Genomic DNA, 20,583 nt, shown 5'->3' on the forward strand with positions numbered 1-20,583 from the left:
AAAGAATCGGTCGTCTGCCTACGGCGGTGCCTCTTCCAGGCTGCACGCTTACAGCGGACAGCCCGAGCGCAGTCCGCATTCCACCAGGGAACGCACTTCCGTGGACCCCGAGAGGAAGAGCGAGGAATAGAGCGGAGGGCAGCGTTGAGGACAGTGTCATGAAAAAGGAGGAGAGCGCGAGAGAGAGGCAGAAGGGAGAGGTCAGAGAGAGCAGCACTGAGGGTAAATAGGGTCCAGTCTGCCTTAGCAAACTGCCACCTAGGGAAAGAGAGGGAAGGGCGAAAAGAGAAAAAGGAAACAAGGATGGGGAAATGATCACTTCCATGGAGGTCATCAAGAACCTGCCACGTGAAATCTAAGTAAAGAGAAGAAGAGCAGAGAGAAAGATCAAGACAAGAAAGGGTGCGAGTCCGAGAGTCCAAATGAGTGGGCTCACCAGAATTCAGAAGAGACAGGAAAGAAGAGAGGAGAAACGGCTCAAGGAGGTGACCCCGGGTATTCGTCAGAACGTCACCCCAAAGAGAATGACGACAATTGAAGTCACCCAGCAGGAGCACAGGCTCCGGCAAGGAGTCTAGGAGGTGTTTCAAATCAGGAAGAGAGAGCGGGACACTCGGGGGGAGATAAATGGAACAAACTGTGTACCATTTCCCCACAAAGATACGAGCAGCAGAACAATGGAGAGGCGAAGGAAAAAGTAAAGGAACAAAGGGAACATCAGCCCGAATCAAGAGAGCAGAAGAATTAGAAGCCCCAGCAATGGCTGGGGGGGGGGGGAGAGAAAGGAATAGCCACGAAAACGACCAGGACGAACACCAAGCATTGGCTCCTGGAGACAGACACAAAGGGGCGAAAACCGCGAAATCAGAAGTTGGAGTTCGAGGAAATTGGCGTAATAACCTCGAACGTTCCATTGAAGAATGGACAACGACGAGAAGAGAAAGGACAAAAACAGAGAACAAGGAAGAAACAAAGGCGAAAGAGCAACAGAGCACGTTAAAGAATATCAGGGTCGGGATCAGGGTCAGCAAAGTCAGGGTTAGGGGGCATGGGTAAACTGAGCAAAGACGGAGGGAAGGAAACGGGAGAACAGATCAGAGGTGGGCGGGCGGGGTCCGGAGGAGGAGGAGGAGGAGGAGGAGACAACGGAGAGGAGCAGTCAAGGACAGCAGCAGGAAGAGGGGGAGTAGAAACAGGGGAGCGCACCCCAGCAAGAGCAGCAACCGAAAGGGAAGCAGGGGCCAAAGAAACCTCCATAGCAGGAACAGGGGGCGCAATCACTGAAACGGGAGGGGAAGGAGCAACAGAGCCAGAAGTAGGAGCTGAGGAAGAAAGTGAAGCTTTCTTACCCGCCGGGGAAGAGGAAGGAGAGGAGCCAGGCTTATGCTTCTGACTTAAAGAGACCGGTGTCCCAGCAACTTCGTACCGGGCAACGGATTCCAGTGTCTCAACAGGAGAAGCCGAACGAGAGCACACACGACGGCCGTTAGGAGAGCGATGGACATCCGCCCGCACCGACAGGCGGTGGGGAGAGCCGATAGATGGAGGAAGAGGATGGGAAGGAGGATCGGAGGGGGACGAGGAAGAAGACACAGGAGACACGACAGACCGGGTTGAAAGAAGGGGAACCCCAGACAGAGGACCAGGAGGGGGACCCCTCGGGAGAGAACTCAAAGGAACAGAGGAGTGGGCAGTGGGCGTATCAGGGTCCAAGGCCCGGAAACGGTTGAGAGTCTGAGGAAGGGGGAAAGGACGAGGAGAGGAAGAGCGCAACACGCGAGCATAAGAGATGTTAGTATAAGGCGGGAGCCGGCGAACCTGGCGCCTCGCCTCAGGAAAAGATAAACGCTCCCGGTGCTTCAGGTTAAGCACGGCTGCCTCAAGCTTGTAATGGACACAGGCACGGGAGAAGGAAGGATGGGCCTCACCGCAATTGAGGCAGCGAGCTTGGGGAGAAGTGCACTCCGACTTAGAGTGACCTTCACTCCCACACAAAGGACAGAGAGAGACAGTCCCAGAGCAGCGGAGGGCACCATGCCCAAACCTCCAGCACTTGTTACAAAGTCGAGGAGAAGGAATATACTCCTGGACAGAGCACCTAGCACCAGCAAGAATGACAGAGGATGGAAGGGTCCTACCATCAAAGGTGATCTTCACAACGCGAAGGGGTTGACGGCGACGACCACGAGGGGGACGAGTAAACGAGTCAACCTGGAGGACAGAATGGCTTTAGGCATCAAGGATATACCGAATATCATCGTGGCAATCCTGCAGATTCCGAACACCGGTTGCAACATGGGGTGGGAGGAGAATAGTGCCAACACTGGCATTCATCTGAACGTTCTTGGAGACCCGAACAGGGATCTCGCCAAGGCAAGATAAGGCAGCCAAGCGGGAAGCTGCATCCTGAGAAGGAGCAGCAACGACACGTGTACAGAGACGAGTGGGGTTGAAAGTAACAGACACATCCACGGAATCTACAAGATGCTGATGGAGGGAGAAATCGTCAGGAGGCGCAGAATCAAGAGGGAGGAGATCAAAGTATTTGGCCCATGAAGCAGGACCAAACAAGGCCTGATACGCATCAGCACGGGAAGGAATCGAGCGAGTGCGGTTGGGGCGCGAACGGCGTTGAGAACCCCTAGAGATTGAGGGGTCAAAAGGTGCAGTAGTCACAACGAAAGACTTAGCCACACCAGGGGACGAAGTGGTCACCACCGGGGGCTGAAGGCTCGACCCAACCACAGAGGAGGGAGGGGAGCTGGGGGAAGAAGTCAGGACGGTCAAAGGAGGAGCAAGGTCGGGGCCCAACGCAGCGGGAGCGACAGAGCCTGGTCTTCCAATACAGGCCGACTCGGGGGCTTGGTCGCCCACCCCACGAGCCTGAGAGGGTACAACGGAAACCTTCAACGACATAGAGACGAAAAGTGACAAATTCATCCACGAATGTGCCCCCATACCCACCATGGAGTCACAATTAGAGGCAGGACACCCAACAGGAAGCTATCGCCGATCATGCTGGGGCCCCCTAGGGGTGCGTCGTGAGTATACGCCCCACAAACGCCACCTTACGAACCGTCAGTCCGTCGAGATCGGGTTCAGCGACGAAAGGGGGATTGACAATAAAAGGTTCCCCTCGCTCGAGACGTTGGGTACTACAGTTCTACGGGTGCAAGAGTATGCCTCCTCAAGCACCCGGGCATCAAAATAGAAGAAGTCCAAAGAAATAATCCAAAACAAGCAAAAGGTCGGCAGGAAACGACAAGCAGATAGGAGAAGAGGGGGGGAGAAAAACGAAACATAAGGAAAAGGAAAAGCGATCCGGCACAATTGGAGAAGACAGCACCAGGAGTGCAAGGCCAGAAAAGGACAGAGGACTGCCCAACGGAGCATCACACTCCGACAGCCGTCCACCAAGCCCCCTCACGACGCCAACGGGCCGGATGGGGAGGGGGCCACCTCCACCAAGTTACGTGATAATTGGTTCCACATCTCAACAACCCTGTTACCGAACCAGTATTTACCCAGGTCTTTCCCAAATCTAAACTTATCCAATTTGTACCCATTGTTTCGTGTTCTGTCTTGAGTTGATACTCTAATACCCCTATTAATATCCCCTTTGTTATCTTCATTCATCCACTTGTAAACTTCTATCATGACACATCAAACTCTTCGCCTTTCCAGTGAACGCAATTTAAGATTGCATTCATTGGAAAGCAATTGTGATTTCTAAACTATTGTGATTTCTGTGTGAAATGCAATTTAAGCTTTGTTAATCTTTCTTCATATGACAGGTTTCTAATTTGGGGGATTAACTTTGTCATCCTTCGTTAGACACATTCAAGTGAATTTATATCCATTCTATAGTACGGCGACTAAAACTGAACTGCATAATCTAAATGGGGCCTAAGCAGAGCAAGATATAGCTGAAGAATAACACCAAGTGTCTTGTTACTAACGCTTCGATTAATAAATCCCAGTGTCCTATTTGCCTTATTACAAACATTCATGCATTGATCTTTTGGTTTTAAATTCTTACTAATTTTAATTCTTACTCCCAGATCCATTTTGCAATCCGACTTTGCAATCTCAACATCATCTAGCTCTTATCTTGTAACTCTCTCATCATTACCTAGCCTCAAAACTTTACCTTTATCAACATTAAACTGCATCTGACAATCTTTTGACCATTTCAAACCCCTATTTAGATCGACTTGAAGTAATAGTGAGTCTTCTTTCGTGTTTATTTCTCGGAAATAAAATTTTCGATTTTTGTACCATCGGCAAATTTGCAAATGTTGATACACAAACCTGAATCTAAATCAATAATATCTATTATAAACAACAGAGATCCCAGGACAGAGCTCAAAGCTCCTCTTTGCATTCTTTAAGCACCCTGGCAAACACTTCGTCCGCCCCTGAGTGTTTGTTTGATTTGAGTTTTACTATTTGTTTAATGACATCCTCCCTGGTAACTGTTAAACTAGTCAACCTAGTTTACTAGGTACAACTAAACTAGTATAAGTACAAAGATAAAATATTTATTAAAAATACTACTCATCTCTTCGTCATTATCCGTTACCTGACCTGTTTGAGTTTTTAATGGACCTATTCTTTCCCTAACCTTTGTTCGATATAACTGAAAAAAAGACAAGGATTTTGCTTGCCCTGTTATACGAACTTCATAGTGTATTTTTGCTCTCCTTATCTCGTTTTTATCTTTTCTAACCAGTTGTACGAATTCTTGTTCTAAACTGACTTCCCCATTCTTAATCATTTTGTACCAAGTTCTCTTTCTACCTATAAGGTTCTTCAGATCATTTGTTATCCATTTCGGGTCATTAGTTTTCAATCTACTCAATTTGTATGGTATACTACGTGCCTGTGCTAGGTTATATTTTGAATCCACATAGAAATAAGATATATTTTGAATCCACATCGAAATCCCTTTTTACATCACCCATCGCTGGGTTCATGTCTTGCTCCAAGATCGGCCTAGCCGCTATGCCCAAGACTTTCCAATTTATTTGACCCAAAAATTTTCTTAGGCTATTAAAATCAGCTTTTCGAAAATCTGGCACCTAAACTGAATTTTTTCGTACAGATCTATTCCATTCCATGGTATATCTGATTTCTTTGTGATCACTGTTCCCTAGTTCACTCCCTATTTCGATGTCATTAATTTGTGTTTCCCTGTTTGTCAACACTAAATCTAAAATATTATTTTCCCACGTTGGTTCCTTAATGTGTTGGGTAAGAAAGCAATCGTCAATTAATTCTATAAAATCTTTTGCTTCGTTATTCCCTGTTCTGTTAATCCAGTTTATTCCATTATAATTAAAGTCACCTATGACACAAATACTGCTAGACATAGATGCTCTAGATATTTCATCCCATAAATGCTTTGTATCCATTCTGTCTAAATTTCTAAAATATATATAATTCCTATTATAAGATTGTGTGTTTTTCGTTTAATTCTATCCAAATAGTTTCTGTGTTTGGATCAGTTTTGGTTCCCTCTTTGAGACTACATTTCAAATTTTCCCTAACATATATGGCTACTCCCCCTCCTCGTGTAATATATCTATGTGAATTAGTTTAAATCCATTTATTTGCTCTACAGCTAATAGTTCTCTATTTTCTACATTCACCCACGTTTCGGTAAGTGCAATAATATCTATTTTTTCTGTGCATACAAGAGCATTTAAATCGGTAATTTAGTTTCTTAGACTCTACTGTTCGTGTAATATATCCTAAGTGTATTGTTATTTTGAGGCTCCACTCCTTCCCTGATCATTTTGCCAAGTTGTTTCTCCAACAAACACGTAATTTTAATACCTCCTTTCTCCATATGAATTTCCATACCACTGTCTACTAACAGTTTAAACCCAAACAAACGCCTCCTACCACAGGTTCCAACGAGTTGGCAACAGCAACAACGCCATCTCTGGATAGCTGTACCCCATCTAGAGCATACATTTTATTTCTTCCATATCAGTGTTCACAGTTATCTATGAATGATATTGCATTTGATTTGTAATATTTGTCCAGTCGGCAATTGACACCAAGTGCCCTCGACAACCATTCATTTCCAACTCCCTTTCTTGGAAGAATGCCACATATGATCGGGATTCCTCCCTTGCTCCTAATTCTTTGGCTGTCTTAAACCTCTGCATCAGTTCCTCACTCCGAACTCGTCCAACATCATTTCCACCGGCACTGATACAAATAATGGGTTTGTTCCCATTTCCAGCCATAATATCGTCCATGTTAACACTATCACCAATTCCTGCTCCCGGATAGCAAACCCTTAGCCTGTTCCCCTTATCTCTGGCACAAAAAGTTATGTCCAGATACCTCACCTGACAATCTCCAACAACCAAAAATTGCTTAAGTATTTCCTTTACTTTGTGAGCACCTTGAGAGACCTATGTTCCTTTCGTTGTCTTGACTTTCGAGGAACTACTGTCTCCACACAGCATTCGTCCTCCAGCTTGGCGAATGGGTTGGAAGTCCTTATGATATCTGTAGGTGGCTTTGTTAAAGTCTTCTTAAGACCCTTGTACTTTACGACATTCCAGGTCGACGACTTTCTACTGCTGCATTCTTCATTCACTTCTTCTTGACGGTGTTTCGTCTGTCTTAACTCCTCCCGCAGGGAATCCACCTCTGCCCTCAGAGCTCCACATAGCTCCCTCACTATCTTGTGGTTATCTTGAGATGATTTCGGGGCTTTAGTGTCCCCGCGGCCCGGTCCTCGACCAGGCCTCCACCCCCAGGAAGCAGCCCGTGACAGCTGACTAACACCCAGGTACCTATTTTACTGCTAGGTAACAGGGGCATAGGGTGAAAGAAACTCTGCCCATTGTTTCTCGCCGGCGCCTGGGATCGATCCCAGGACCACAGGATCACAAGTGCCGCGTGCTGTCCTCTCGGCCGACCGGCTCACTAGCACTAGTTCACTCACTACAGCTTCCATTTTCAGCATCAGGACAATTGGAACTCCAGGTAATAGTCCAGGATGGACCAAAACGTCGTCGTTTTTTTTTTTTTTTTTTTTTTTTTTTTTTTACCACAGACGTGGCCACACATTTACAATGCTAACCAGCATATATACATTTTCTTTTTTGAAACATTTTTTGAAACATTTTCTTTTACATTATCCTTTTGTGTTGTGTGGTTGGTCATCATATCTTCAGCCACGTTATTGTGACTCGCCGTCTACATAGCCTTATGAGGGAAAATCAACAGTGAAGAAGTTAGGTAGTAATGATTGAGATTTTTATAACTCAGTGGGTAAAGATTGTGCCGAGGGAGTACAGGGATACGAGTTCGATCCCACTGTATGGGATTCTCATTTATGAGTGAGGAATAGGAATCACATTACATTGAGGATATGTCTTCAACATTTTCTCAGTGATGAACTAAGTTGGTAATATAAAAACATGAAAGATGGAACTGATGGAAGAGAACTTCATGATGGAGTCAGAGTGGATGGGCTGGAAGAAGCCATTATTACGATATGACAGAAATTGAGCAAGAATTATATGCATGCAAAGTAGTAAGACCAGATCAGAGTTTGGATTAGATACTAAAAAAGACAGCAGAGATATTATGTAACCCTCTGATCAAGCTTCATAATGTATCGTCAGGTATCGCGACCTCATGGAAAATTGGAAGACTGTAATGTCTTAAACTACAGTCCTGAAAAATTCTAGAGAGGATAATACGAGAACAGTGGAATGTAAACAAATGTTTGACTTTGTAATTGAGAGAGAGTATGGTTTTTGAAGGGGAAAATACATGCATGTCAAATCTTGTAAAGTTCTTCGGCATGTTTGCCAGATATGCTCGTGGATTGTCAAAGTTTTTGGTACTACTCTTTGCAAAAAGATTTATTCACAAGTCCAAAAAGCAAGCAGGAGTATCTTGAAAAATAGTGAACTGACGCAGTTCACTGGAAATATGAACAGAACTTCAAACAAAAAACATTTTATGACTGTGGTGTTGAGATATGGGATGTAGGGTGGCCTTAAATGTCAAGCAGAGTCCCACACTTGTTTATCAGTTGGATCATTACTGTCTCCGGTATATATAAATGATCTTCCGGGAAGGAAGGATCGTACACGATAAACGTTTGAAGAATATGTAAAGCCGGTAAGAATGGTAATGAACGAAGAACCTGGGAGTAATACCATTCTTAAGGGGCTGGGTGCAAAAAAATATTGGTAAAAATATGAAATATAGTATAAAATGTTAAACAAATCTAGCGTTATTAGGCATCAGAGTCGTGAAAATTTCATCCCAAAATGTTAAGAAATGGATTGTATATGAATTAAAAAGAAGTTTGCAATTGTTACTGATGATAAAAATAGCACTTCCTAGTTAGTGGGACTCATGGATAATACAGTGATGAAGTGATGCAAGCATCTGCCCTATTTAGTGGGCCAGCCAGAGGCTTAGGGCCCACGCAGGAATATCCTTTGCAAAAAAAAACCCTGTCTGATTCTCGAAAAAGAAAAGTGGTAGTAAGAAGGGTTCACAAAGTGGATATGCAGCTGGTGCCTTCTAGGATTGCTGAGTGTCACCTGGAGGACAAAATTGCACATAAATAATACTAAATAAATATGGTATTTTCTGTATTTTATTATATATCATATAAATACATTGCCCAATGGCAATATTTCTTATGTCTACATTTTTTTTTTGGGGGGGGGGGAGGATTATTATTTTTTCTCACTCTTCTTTATTTCTTATCTGATTTTGTTGTGGCTTGTACATCTTGGAGAACACATACCCTTCACTAAGAATGTGAAATTAGAACAAAATTGGTCGACATGTAAATCAGTCACAGGTGCCAAAACTTGTGACTTAAAATTTTTTTGGCCAAATTATTCGCAGATTTCGAACTCTATTTTCTTTGTCTCTAAGTTGTTTTTGCTGGATGGGAACCAGATGAGGGCTTTATCACTTATATAAATTATACTTATATATCCCCTAACCCATTAACTTTATCCCTATATTTAGTTTTTTGGGGATTATTTTTTTTCCAACACATATTGATCTGCAACTTTCACATATTCGAATACGAATGTCAAACAATATTTACTAAACTTACAAGATATGACATCAATTCGAATTACTGTATTGTCAAAAACTTTACCTTCATTTTTCTGTATGAACAGGTTTTTAAACTGAGACATTGTAATAATTTTTTTTCTGAGCGATTCCCATCATTTTTACATATGTGCAAAGGACTTATTTCTAAGGTTTCCATAAAACCCTTTATTCATAAAACCCATAATTCTGGGAGTTATGCATTTTTTCGTATAAATTTTGCGCATATTTTAAAGGCCATATTGATTATTTTTACAGTAAATTTTAGTTTCAAACTACATTTTTTTTTAAGGAAATTAACGTTATATGCCATTCTGATTCCCATAAATAGAATAAATATGTGTGAAATTTTAAAGATATAGAAATTTGAAATTGTGAAAAATTTTCATTTTTGTTTTCCTGTTCATTTTATGATGTTGATCTATTAGAAAAAGTTGGAACATTTACCATGTAGATTATGCACAAAAAAAAAATTGAGTGTGTTTCAGGAAGGTTGAGATATTGTGCACTCGACCCCCTTAATATAGACATCTATATATGGTGAAACACATGTGAAGAACCTCTCACACACTCACAGCTCCCTGACAAGAGGGAGCCAGCTTAGCTTAGCTGCCAACACCCACACATCGTGTCAGCAAGGTGGACAGCCCGCCTGCTTTCATACCTCTCACTGTATTTCCCACTTCTATACTTCCCTTCACCTATGCCTCTCCTTCCTCTTTACTCCCCCCCCCCCAAATAAAAAAAAAGCTTAATACCAGAGGCACATATTTACAGAATAACACCATAAGATGTTTAAAACCAGTAAACATTATTAGTCTTAAATAACCAAAGACCGCAGTTATTTACAATATTATCAACGATATACATTTCGTTAGTCTTAGAATATACAGTCCCAGCCAGGAACCTACACCAGGAAAAGGTTAAGATGAAATTTAAAAAAAAATTAAAGATATACCAAGAAACAAACACCAGAAATAAGAAATATGAACAATGAGGACAGGCTAAGAGAACAAAATTCAATAACATTTAAAGACAGAAGAACAAGAGGTGATATAAGTCATACACGATACTGAGGAAGACACAAAATGAATAAAGACAGTCTTTTTAAAATGAGGAAAAACAGAATGAGGAAGTACACATGGAAATAAGAAACACAAATGAGCCAGAGAAATATATGCACATGTGTATACATTGAGTGAGGTAAATAAATGGAATGAACCCAAGCCTGAGGTGGTGTAGACGAGCACCATTCAGAGCTTCAGGAGTAAATGTGCGAGATGTCACCATAATAACAATACTCTCTTGCTAGCACGCTCAAACAATGAAGTCTTCCAGCGCCCCACTAGCTCTCTTGCTAGCACGCTCAAACAATGAAGTCTTCCAGCGCCCCACTAGCTCTCTTGCTAGCACGCTCAAACAATGAAGTCTTCCAGCGCCCCACTAGCTCTCTTGCTAGCACGCTCAAACAATGAAGTCTTCCAGCGCCCCACTAGCTCTCTTGCTAGCACGCTCAAACAATGAAGTCTTCCAGCGCCCCACTAGCTCTCTTGCTAGCACGCTCAAACAATGAAGTCTTCCAGCGCCCCACTAGCTCTCTTGCTAGCACGCTCAAACAATGAAGTCTTCCAGCGCCCCACTAGCTCTCTTGCTAGCACGCTCAAACAATGAAGTCTTCCAGCGCCCCACTAGCTCTCTTGCTAGCACGCTCAAACAATGAAGTCTTCCAGCGCCCCACTAGCTCTCTTGCTAGCACACTCAAACAATGAAGTCTTCCAGCGCCCCACTAGCTCTCTTGCTAGCACGCTCAAACAATGAAGTCTTCCAGTGCCCCACTAGCTCTCTTGCTAGCACGCTCAAACAATGAAGTCTTCCAGCGCCCCACTAGCTCTCTTGCTAGCAAGCTCAAACAATGAAGTCTTCCAGCGCCCCACTAGCCCACTTGCTAGCACACTCAAACAATGAAGTCTTCCAGCGCCCCACTAGCTCTCTTGCTAGCACGCTCAAACAATGAAGTCTTCCAGCGCCCCACTAGCCCACTTGCTAGCACACTCAAACAATGAAGTCTTCCAGCGCCCCACTAGCTCTCTTGCTAGCACGCTCAAACAATGAAGTCTTCCAGCGCCCCACTAGCTCTCTTGCTAGCACGCTCAAACAATGAAGTCTTCCAGCGCCCCACTAGCCCTCTTGCTAGCACACTCAAACAATGAAGTCTTCCAGCGCCCCACTAGCTCTCTTGCTAGCACGCTCAAACAATGAAGTCTTCCAGCGCCCCACTAGCTCTCTTGCTAGCACGCTCAAACAATGAAGTCTTCCAGCGCCCCACTAGCTCTCTTGCTAGCACGCTCAAACAATGAAGTCTTCCAGCGCCCCACTAACTCTCTTGCTAGCACGCTCAAACAATGAAGTCTTCCAGCTCCCCACTAGCTCTCTTGCTAGCACGCTCAAACAATGAAGTCTTCCAGCGCCCCACTAGCTCTCTTGCTAGCACGCTCAAACAATGAAGTCTTCCAGCGCCCCACTAGCTCTCTTGCTAGCACGCTCAAACAATGAAGTCTTCCAGCGCCCCACTAGCTCTCTTGCTAGCACGCTCAAACAATGAAGTCTTCCAGCGCCCCACTAGCTCTCTTGCTAGCACACTCAAACAATGAAGTCTTCCAGCGCCCCACTAGCTCTCTTGCTAGCACGCTCAAACAATGAAGTCTTCCAGCGCCCCACTAGCTCTCTTGCTAGCACGCTCAAACAATGAAGTCTTCCAGCGCCCCACTAGCTCTCTTGCTAGCACGCTCAAACAATGAAGTCTTCCAGCGCCCCACTAGCTCTCTTGCTAGCACGCTCAAACAATGAAGTCTTCCAGCGCCCCACTAGCTCTCTTGCTAGCACGCTCAAACAATGAAGTCTTCCAGCGCCCCACTAGCCCTCTTGCTAGCACACTCAAACAATGAAGTCTTCCAGCGCCCCACTAGCCCTCTTGCTAGCACGCTCAAACAATGAAGTCTTCCAGCGCCCCACTAGCCCTCTTGCTAGCACGCTCAAACAATGACTTTTTAGGTTTAAACTGTTAGTAGATAGCGATATGGGAAATGATATGGAGAAAGGAGGCGATTAAAGTATGTGTTGGTGACGGGGGTCGGGGGGGGGGGCAAAATGAACAGGTGAAGGAAAAGGACCTCAAAATAATAGTATACTTAGGTATATTACACGAACAGTAGTAATATAAAATAAACAAAATCAACGAAAGAATCCGGTAGTAACCCTTCGGTTAAACTCATTCTATACGACACTAAAAGTGGGTAACTTGGTACTTATAACCAAGCCTTGGTACCGTGCTGTAGAATGGATGTGGATTCACTTGAACGTGTCCAGCGTGGGATGGCGGGGTTGGTTCCAGAAATTAGAAACCTGTCATATGAAGAGAAAATAACAAAGCTTGGATTGCATTCACCGGAAAGGCGTAGAGTTGGGGTGATATGATAGAGGTTTATAGGTGGATGAATGGACATAACAAAGGGAATATTAATAGGGTATTACAGTATAAAAAGGTATTTAAAGTATCAACACAAGACAGAACATGAGACAATGGTTATAAATTGGATAAATTTAGATTTAGAAAACACTTGGGTAAATATTGGTTTGGTAACAGGGTTGTTAATTTATTTGAGGAACCAATTCAGTCTCCGTGGTGAAGTGGTAAGACACTCACCTGGCGTTCCGCGAGCGCTATGTCATGGGTTTGTATCCTGGCCGGGGAGGATTTACTGGGCGCAATTCCTTAACTGTAGCCTCTGTTTAACGCAACAGTAAAATGTGTACTTGGATGAAAAAACTATTCTTCGCGGCAGGGGATCGTATTCCAGGGACTTGCCCGAAACGCTACGCGTACAAGTGGCTGTACAAGAATGTAACAACTCTTGTATATATCTCAAAAAAAAAAAAAATTACCTCGTAACGAGGTGGAGGTGGGGGTCCCTCGATTGTTTCAAACGTGAGTTAGACATGTATATGAGTGGGATTAGGTGGTTATAGTTAAGAGGGCAAATATTTGAATAGAACTTTTTTGTGCCCGAGATAGGGGGAACAGGATAAGGGTTTGCTATCCGGGAGCTGGAATTGGTGATATTGTGAACAATATTAATGATATTATGGCTGGAAATGGGAACAAACCCATTATTTGTATCAGTGCAAGTGGAAATGATGTTGGATGAGTTAGGAGTGAGGCACTGATACAGAGGTTTAAGACAGCCATAGAATTAGTTAGGAGCAAGGGAAGAATCCCGATCATATGTGGCATTCTTCCAAGAAAGGGAGTTAAGAACATAAGAACAAAGGTAACTGCAGAAGGCCTATTGGCCCATACGAGGCAGCTCCTATTTATAACCACCCAATCCCACTCATATACATGTCCAACCCTCGCTTGAAACAATCGAGGGACCCCACCTCCACTACGTTTCGTGGTAATTGGTTCCAGAAATCAACAACCCTGTTACCGAACCAGTATTTACCCACGTCTTTCCTAAATCTAAACTTATCCAATTTATACCCATTGTTTTGCATTCTGTCTTGTGTTGATACTTTTAATACTCCATTAATATCCCCTATGTTATGTCCATTCATTCACTTGTAAACCTCTATAATGTCACCCCTAACTCTTCGCCTTTCCAGTGAATGCAATTTAAGCTTTGTTAATCTTTCTTCATATGAAAGATTTCTAATTTGGGGAATTAACTTTGTCATCCTGGACACGTTCAAGTGAATTTATATCCATTTTATAGTACGGCGACCAAAACTGAACTGCATAATCTAAATGGGGCCTAACCAGAGCAAGATATAGCTGAAGAACCACACCAGGTGTCTTGTTACTAACGCTGCGATTAATAAATCCCAGTGTCCTATTTTCCTTATTATGAACATTCATGCATTGATCTTTTGGTTTTAAATTCTTACCAATCATAACTCCCAGATCCCTTTCGCAATCTCAACACCATCTAGCTCGTATCTTGTAACCCTATCATCATAACCTAGCCTCAAAACTTTACATTTATGAGCATTAAACTGCATCTGCCAATCTTTTGACCATTTCAAAACCCTATTTAGATCAACTTGAAGTGATAGTGAGTCTTCTTCCATGTTAATTTCCCTACCGATTTTTGTATCATCCGCAAATTTGCAAATGTTGCTACTCAAACCTGAATCTAAACAATTTATATATATTATAAACAACAGAAGTCCCAGGAAAGAACCCTGAAGCACTCCACTTACAACATTTTCCCACTCTGCCTTAACCCCATTTATACTAACTCTCTGTTTCCTTTGGTACAGGCATGCCCTAATAAACCTTAATATAGCACCCCCAATATCATGAGCCTATAACTTTTTAATCAGTGTTTCATGTGGCACTGTATCAAAAGCTTTGCTAAAGTCAAGGTACACAACATCACAATCTTTACCATTATCAACTGCCTCAACTATGCTGGAATAAAAAGATAAGCGAATTTGTTAAACATGAACAGCCATATGTAAAGCCATGCTACGAATGATTTATTAATTTTTGTTTTTCAAGACAATTTTTGTTTTTGTTGAAGACGAATTGTATTTGCAATTATTGATTCAAGTAACTTTCCCACAATAGACGTTAGGCTAATTGGCCGATAGTTTGATGCAAGTGATCTATCTCTTTTCTTAAAAATTGGTACCACAATTTAAACTATTTCTCACAGGTAGATATATTACATGAGGAGGGGGAGTAGCCATATATGTTAGGGAAAATTTGAAATGTAGTCTCAAAGAGGGAATCAAAACTGAGCCACACACACAAACTATTTGGATAGAATTTAACGAAAAAGCAAATAATATTATAATAGGAGTTATATACAGGCCACCAAATTTAGACAGAATGGAAGCAAAGCATCTATGGGATAAAATATGTAGAGTATCTAGGTCTAGCAGTATTTGTGTCATGGGGTGACTTTAATTTTAGTGGAATAAATTGGTTTAACAGAACAGGGATTAATGAAGCAGAAGATTTTCTAGAATTAATTGACGATTGCTTTCTTACTCAACATATAAAGGAACCAATGCGGGAAAATAATATTTTAGATTTAGTGTTAACTAACAGGGGAAACACAAATTAATGACATCGAAATAGAGAGTGAACTAGGTAACAGTGATCACAAAGAAATCAGATTTAGCATAGAATAGAATAGATCTGTAGGAGAAAATTCTGTTAAAGTGCCAGATTTTCGAAAAGCTGATTTTTATAGCCTAAGATTTTTTTGGATCAAATAAATTGGAAAATCTTGGGCACCCAGCGATAGGTGACGTAAACAGGAATTTCGATGTGGATTCAAAATATTACTTATTTAAAAATATTCTAAGCAAAGCCCAGGAACATAGTATCTTCTTGAGATGATTTCGGGGCTTTTTAGTGTCCCCGCGGCCCGGTGCTCGACCAGGCCTCCACCCCCAGGAAGCAGCCCGTGACAGCTGACTAACACCCAGATGCCTATTTTACTGCTAGGTAACAGGGGCATAGGGTGAAAGAAACTCTGCCCATTGTTTCTCGCCGGCGCCTGGGATCGATCCCAGGACCACAGGATCACAAGTCCAGCGTGCTGTCCGCTCGGCCGACCGGCTCCCCCGGTCGTATATACCGGGGGAGGTATACTAGTATACCATACATATTGAATAGATCGAATACTAATGACCCAAACTGGAAAACAAAGGATCTGAAGAACCTTATAGATAAAAAGAGTGCGTGGAACAAAAGGATTAAGAATAGGGAAAGTCAGTTTAGAACAGGAATTCGTACAACTGGTTAGAAATGTAAAAAAAAAAGAGATAAGGAAAGCCAAAAGAAACTATGAAGTTCGCATAGCAAGGCAAGCAAAGACATATCCTAAAGATTTTTTCAGTTATATTGAACAAAGATTTGGGAAAGGATAGGTTCATTAAAAACTGAGACAAGTCAGTTAACAGATAATGACGAAGAGATGAGTAGTATTTTCAATAAATATTTTATCTCTGTTTACTAAAGAGGAACTTAACAATATACCTTCAGCTGAACAAGTATGTGGGTGGGGACGAGCGACACATTGACTAGTTTAGCAGTTAACAGGGAGGATGTAATTAAACAAATAGTAAAACTCAAACCAAACAAATCCCCAGACCCGGATGAAATGGTGCTTAAAGAATGAAATGAGGAGCTTTGCGAGCCAATGTCTACCATATTTGATAAATCAATAGAGTAATTCAGAGTGCCAGAGTCATGGAAGGTTGCTAATGTGGTACCAATTTTTCAGAAAGGAGATAGATCACTTGTGTCAAACAATTGGATAATTGGCCTAACGTCTATTGTGGGAAAGTTACTTGAATCGATAATTACAAATGCAATACATCTTCATCATGAAAAACATAAATTGGTAAATGATTCGCAACATGGATTTACAAATGGCCATTCATGTTTAACAAATTTGCTATATTATTATTCCAGCATAGTTGAGGCAGTTGATAGTGGTAAGGATTGGGATGTTGTGTACCTGACTTTAGCAAAGCTTTTGATACAGTGCCACATAAATGACTGATTAAAATGATAGAGGCTCATGATATTGGGGGAACTATATTATGTTGGATTAGGGCATGGCTATACCAAAGGAAACAGAGAGTTAGTATAAATGGGGTTAAGTCAGAGTTATAATGTTTTTAGTGGAGTGCCTCAAGGCTCTGTCCTGGGACCTCTGTTGTTTATAATATATATAAATGATTTAGATTCAGGTTTAAGTAGCAACATTTGCAAATTTGCCGATGATACAAAAATCGGTTGGAAATAAACACGGAAGAAGACTCATTACCACTTCAAGTTGATCTAAATAGGGTTTTGAAATGGTCAAAAGATTGGCAGATGCAGTTTAATGCTGATAAATGTAAAGTTTTGAGGCTAGGTAATGATGATAGAGTTACAAGATACGAGCTAGATGGTGTTGAGATTACGAAGTCGGATTGCGAAAGGGGTCTGGGAGCTATGATTAGTAAGAATTTAAAACCAAAGGATCAATTCATGAATGTTCGTAATAAGACAAATAGGACACTGAAATTTATTAATCGAAGCATTAGTAATAAGACACCCGGTGTTGTTCAGCTATATCTTGCTCTGGTTAGGCCCCATTTAGGTTATGCAGTTCAGTTTTGGTCGCCGTACTATAGAATGAACATAAATTCACTTGAACGTCTCCAGCGAAGGATGACAAAGTTAATTCCCAAAATTAGAAACCTTTCATATGAAGAGAGATTAACTAAGCTTAAATTACATTCACTGGAAAGGCAGTGAATGCAAAGCTAGGGGTGACACGATAGAGGTTTACAAGTGGATGAATGGACATAACATAACAAGAGGCCGTTCTACCTCTTCGCCTATTGACAGAGCTCGAGTGAATGCGGGAATTGCGCGAAATCCTGGTATGTGTCCTGGAGAGGCTGCAGGGTTCAAGTAATGTCAGTAGAACTTCTGGTTTCAATTCTTTTACCATGTCGTAGCTCAGTCGATGAAGGCAGCATCTGGGATGCTCTCGGACGTAGGTTCGAACCCTCGTCACGGCCCATGTAGATTTGTTCATTTGATGCATCACGCTATTGTGATTTCTGTGTGTAATTTTAGAAATGTTCTGCGTCATTATTCCCTATTCTGTTAAGTTTATTCCACTAAAATTAAAGTCTTCCATGACATAAATACTGTTTGACTTAGATGCTCTATATATTTCATCCCACAGATGCATAGCTTCCATAGTTTGGTGGCCTGTATATAACTCCTATTATAAGATTTTTAGCTTTTTAGTTCAATTCTAGTCATATAGTTTTTGTGTGTAGTTCAGGTTTGATTCCCTCTTTGAGACTACATTTCAAATTTTCCCTAACATATATGGCTACTCCCCCTCCTTACCTTGAGGTTACCTTGAGGCGCTTCCGTGGCTTAGCGTCCCCGCCGCCCGGTCGTCGACCAGGCCTCCTGGTTGCCGGACTGATCAACCAGGATGTTGGACGCGGCTGCTCGCAGCCTGACGTATGAGTCACAGCCTGGTTGATCAGGTATCCTTTGGAGGTGCTAATCCAGTTCTCTCTTGAACACTGTGAGGGGTCGGCCAGTTATGCCCCTTATGTGTAGTGGAAGCGTGTTGAACAGTCTCGGGCCTCTGATGTTGATAGTTCTCTCTCAGAGTACCTGTTGCACCTGTTTTTCAACGGGGGTATTCTGCACATCCTGCCATGTCTTCTGGTCTCATGTGATGTTATTTCTGTGTGCAGGTTTGGGACCAGCCCCTCTAATATTTTCCACGTGTAAATTATTATGTACCTCTCCCGCCTGCGCTCAAGGGAGTACAGTTTTAGGCTCTTTAGTCGGTCCCAATAGTTTAGATGTTTTACTGAGTGGATTCTAGCAGTAAATGATCTCTGCACGCTCTCCAGGTCAGCAATTTCCCCAGCTTTGAAAGGGGCTGTCATTGTGCAGCAGTACTCCACTCTAGAGAGCACAAGCGTTTTGAAAAGTATCATCATCGATATAGCATCTCTAGTGTGAAAAGTTCTTGTTATCCAACCTGTCATTTTTCTTGCAGTTGTGACGGCTACTTTATTGTGTTCTTTAAAGGTAAGGTCTTCCGACATGAGTACACCCAGGTCCTTTACATTGCCTTTTCGTTCTTTGTTATGATTTGCCTGAGTTTTGTACGTGGTTTCCGTTTTTATATTTTCATTTTTTTCCATAGCGCATGAGCTGGAACTTATCTTCGTTAAACACCATATTATTTTCTGTAGCCCATAGAAAGATCTGATCTACATCTGACTGGAGGTTCGCCGTGTCCTCTATGTTGCCTACTCTCATGAAGATCCTAGTGTCATCTGCAAAGGATGATACAGTGCTATAGGTTGTGTTCTTGTCTATGTCCGATATGAGGATGAGAAAAAGTACTGGAGCAAGCACAGTACCCTGGGGGACTGAGCTCTTCACGGTTGATGGGCTGGATTTTATTTTGTTGACTATTACACATTGGGTTCTGTTGGTCAGGAAATTGTAGATCCATCTGCCTATTTTTCCGGTAATTCCTTTTGAACGCATTTTATGTGCAATAACACCATGGTCACATTTATCAAAAGCTTTTGCGAAATCTGTGTAAATTACATCAGCGTTTTGTTTGTCTTCCATAGCATTTAATGCCATATCATAGTGGTCCAGCAACTGCGACAGGCAAGAGCGCCCTGTTCTGAAACCATATTGTCCGGGGTTATGGAGATGCTGTGATTCCATGTATTTTGTGATCTTACTTCTTAGCACTCTCTCAAAAATTTTTATGATGTGCGATGTTAGTGCTATCGGTCTGTAATTTTTTGCCTCTGCCTTATTTCCTCCTTTATGAAGTGGTGCTATCTCTGCTGTTTTTAGTATATCAGGAATAACACCAGTATCTAGGCTTTGTCTCCACAGAATGTGGAGGGCCTGCGATAGTGGTTTTTTACAGTTCTTTATGAATATGGTGTTCCAAGAATCCGGGCCTGGTGCAGAGTGCATAGGCATACTGTTTATGGCTTCTTCAAAATCCAGTGGGGATAGGGTGACGTCTGATATATGATTTGGTGTCGGTATCATATCCATGAAAAATTCATTTGGGTTATCAATCTTTAGTGTCTTTAATGGCTCGCTGAAAACAGTCGTACTGCTTCCTTAGTAGGTCGCTCATTTCTTTGTTGTCATCGGTGAAAGTTCCATCTCCCTTTCGCAGGGGCCCGTTACTAAATGTGGTTTTTGATCTTGATTTTGCATAGGAGAAAAAAATATTTCGGATTTCTCTCTATTTCACTGATGGCCTTTTGCTCTCTTTGCCTCTCCTGGGTTTTGTATGATTCTTGTAGCTTCCGTTCAATTGTTTCTATTTCTCTACCTAACCTTCTTCGCCGTTCTTGAGATAGGGTGCGACTCTCAAGTTGTTCCGGGATTCGTTTTCTTCGCCTATATAGGGAACGATGTTCCCGTTCCAATCTGCATCTCTTCCTCTTTTTTCTTAGAGGTATGCGGTTTGAACATATTTCTAGTGCTACTGAGCTTATTTTTTCCAGGCACTGGTTCAGGTTTGCATTTTCTAGCTGTTCTTCCCAGTTTATTTCTGTGAAGTCCTGGTTTATTTGCTCCCAGTTTATCTGTTTATTATTGAAGTTGAATTTGCTGAAATCTCCTCCACCGGGAATCTGGACTGGTTTTGAAGGTCTACTCCCCATGGTTGTCATAACTTCAATTAAGTTGTGATCTGAGTAACAGGTATTTGTAATCATTATGTTCCCGATCAATTCATCATTATTAGTGAAAATGAGGTCCAGCATGTTCTCCTTCCTAGTTGGTTCTACTATTTGCTGGTTTAAGGCAAACCTGTCGCACATCCGTAGCAGGTCATTTGCATGTGCCTGTTCATTTAGGCTACTTCCTGG

The 20,583-nt window shown here is 42.3% G+C and overlaps 1 protein-coding gene across 2 annotated transcripts in view; it reads left to right on the forward strand.

The window, feature by feature from the left end:
- LOC123744911 (glycine receptor subunit alpha-4) overlaps nucleotides 1–20,583 on the forward strand; it is a 263,873-nt gene that overhangs the window by 228,903 nt on the left and 14,387 nt on the right. The window lies entirely within an intron of this gene.

The sequence above is a fragment of the Procambarus clarkii genome, chromosome 57, assembly GCF_040958095.1.
Source record: "Procambarus clarkii isolate CNS0578487 chromosome 57, FALCON_Pclarkii_2.0, whole genome shotgun sequence".
Lineage (NCBI taxonomy): Eukaryota > Metazoa > Arthropoda > Malacostraca > Decapoda > Cambaridae > Procambarus > Procambarus clarkii.